The 2,863-nt window shown below is 51.8% G+C and overlaps 1 pseudogene; it reads left to right on the top strand.

Annotated features, from left to right (window-relative positions):
* The first annotated feature begins 219 nt into the window (after positions 1 to 219).
* LOC149337160 (uncharacterized) lies at positions 220 to 2,590 on the top strand (annotated as a pseudogene).
* Positions 2,591 to 2,863: the final 273 nt, after the last annotated feature.

Raw genomic sequence — 2,863 nt, 5'->3', positions numbered from 1 at the left:
TGTGATTCATGTCTCATCCTTCTTGTTGTTTTTAATGCCTTGAGTATATTTACCGATGTGTCAGATCAATAAAATTTCAGTTGTTAGTCGGCGCCTCCATCTCGTCTCCTCTTTCTGCAGTCGTTCGTGAAGTTCGCACTGTTTTCGTTGTGGTGGAAAACCAACTAGCTCGTGATGTGTTCTCCGACTAATGTGGCAGTTTTTTCGCGTTGCCGTGGCATGTCTTCAGAAATAAAGTGCTACCCAAGGCAGGCACAGAAAAGAAATGCATGACAGCGGCAACAAAAGCATACTTATGTATTTACCTGAAAAGCAAGCTGTAGCGCAGCAGAGGATGGGATAACGGAACAGACAAAGAACTGCAAGGACACACGCCCTTTCACGCATAATTTATTTGTCTTTGTGCATCTTTTCCAAGATATCGGGCAGCCTATGTTCGCGAGCTTCATTTCGCTTCGGTATTTCTAGCCGCTCCTTCTGGATTGCTACAGTTTCGGCACGGTGGCGCTCTAGTGCAGAGCGCAATTGGCGCTGCTCTTCCAATAGCTGTGCCATGAGCTTAGCAGGCGCAGCCAGCCTTTTCTTTCCTGCAACTGGTGCATCTGGTGGTGCTGCGGGTGCTACAGCAGCAGCAGGCTCCAACGGCGCGGTTTCGCCCTCTTGATGAATGAAACTCTCTCAGCAAGGGCCGCCGCGGTGGCTTAGTGGCTATGGTACGGATAGCACAGATCAAGTGCAGTGCGGAAAGTGCGCCCTCATATGGCTCATAAGCCGCCGCAGTGGCTCAGTGGTTATGGTGCTTGGCTGCTGACCCGAAAGACGCGGGTTCGATCCCGGCCGCGGCGGCTAGAATTTCTTTGGAGGAGAAATTCTAGAGGCCCGTGTACTGTGCGATGTCAGTGAACGTTAAAGAACCCCAGGTGGTCGAAATTTCCGGAGCCCTCTACTACGGCGTCTCTCATAGCCTTAGTCTCTTTGGGACGCTAAACCCCATAAACCAAACCACAAACCAAACTCATATGGCTCACGTGTATCTTGTCTGGCTAGACGAAGCCAGCTCTGCTCCTAAGTTAACTACTTACCGAAAATACCCCCCTGTTGTAAAATAATTTTTTCAGGAACGATGGGAACCGGCAAACTTATTTCACATGGCATCCCCTAAAAGGGATGCGCTACTTGAAAACCGTGCAACTGAGCCGTCCCAATCACGAGTGCGCCCTTCACTGTAGTTGTACCGTCTTCATTATTCCTGTCCTAAATAGTGGCCTACATACACAATTATTGAGGAGACGTTTTTGTATTCTTGCGGCCTGCAAGAGGTTTGAGCGTCGGACCGGTTTTTCTGATACTGCTCCTCGGTCCTTATTCGGAAGCAAAGAAAAAGGGCCACAGCAGGGGATGGATCACCACAATAAAGTGGTTTTGGCACTGATGCAAATAATCAAAAGGCCGGAGGAGGACGAGGAGAGGGAGAAAGACAGCTTGACCTCATTTTCATACAGCAGATCAAGCCGAGTAAACAAACTATAAAGTAAAAATATAAGCACAAACATCGCCTGTTCATGGCCTACATCGATTAGTTTGAGCTGCACTCGGGGTCGCCGACAGTGATATAAGTCTGTATCACATTTTTGGGCTGCCAGTTTTGACATTTTTCCTCCCGATTAGTGGACGTTATATCAGCCTGGGCCGTTTGCTGTATCATGTTGTGTATCGCATGACCTGATAAGCGAATGCAAAACGAAATGGCATATCGCTGTCGAGCTATACAGACAGTACAGGCGCAAACTCATAATTTGGGGCTGCGTTTCAGTGAGAAATCTATTGGTCCTCATTTGAGAGTGTACTGCCTGTAGGGGAACGACAAGGCAGGTCGCGGCTTGCTTCCGTTGGAGTGTACGTGCGGTAAACTTGACTCCGTTAGCGAAGTTCTCGCACAAATACGTACTCCACCCAACGTATAAAGGACACTGTGTTTGTGTCTTGCAGCCAGCCTGCGGCGGTAGCATCCGCGGGTACCTGCCACGCGAATTCTCCGCCATGCGTTTCTACGACAGCGGCTTCGAAGCATCCACCGTCCGAGAACAGAAATCAAGGCCACCAACAGGGGTCGCCAGGAGCAGGCCTCCGAAGCCGTGGTCTCGCCGAAGGCCCAGGAAGGTGTACTTCGTCCGTCCCGTACGCGCCCACACTGTCGCCCATCTTCGAAGAGTCGCTGCAGGGTTCGTCGGGCTCGCAGCCGCTGCTCAACCCTTCCTCGCGGACTCTGTCGTACGGGGCGATCACCCCGCGCCTGAACCGAGTGGTCATCGCCGTTGAGGAGCACGACGACGGCGGCGGTCAGCTGCTGTCTTCGTGGCTCGAGCGGACGGCCAAGCTCCTGACGCTCTCCTGGCTGGTCTTATCGCTGGGCGTGATCGTGCTGCTCGGAGGCGTCTTCATGATCTGGAGGGCATTCGTGGAGCAGGACGGCGGCGGCATGAGGCACCGCAACATGGTGACGGCGTTTGTGGGCGTCGTAGTGGTTGTGTTGGCGGTGCTGTTTGTGCTGTGGAAGGCACTGAGAGGACTCTTCGGTATATCTCTCTGACGAGGATTTTTTCCGAACTGTGTGAACTGGGGGGGGGGGGGGGGGGGGGGGGTATACACCCATGCGTTTGAAGTCAGTACGGGATGTTGTGTAGCAAGAAAGAAGGCATTTCTTAGCGTGACTGACGCTGAGCAGCGTTTTCCACGAATGTGTAGCATTTATTTGACGACGAAGTGTATTCTGTACAATCCTGGAAGACGTTCGTGAGAAGTCTTCAGGGCATATAACGCATTGCAGCATTTTCCCTATCCTTTTGACGACGAAATTGTGCCG

The sequence above is a fragment of the Amblyomma mixtum genome, chromosome 7 (genome assembly GCF_055824585.1).
Source record: "Amblyomma mixtum isolate Tamu chromosome 7, ASM5582458v1, whole genome shotgun sequence".
In the NCBI taxonomy this organism is placed as follows: Eukaryota; Metazoa; Arthropoda; class Arachnida; order Ixodida; family Ixodidae; genus Amblyomma; species Amblyomma mixtum.
This window is presented reverse-complemented; position numbering and strand designations above follow the sequence as displayed.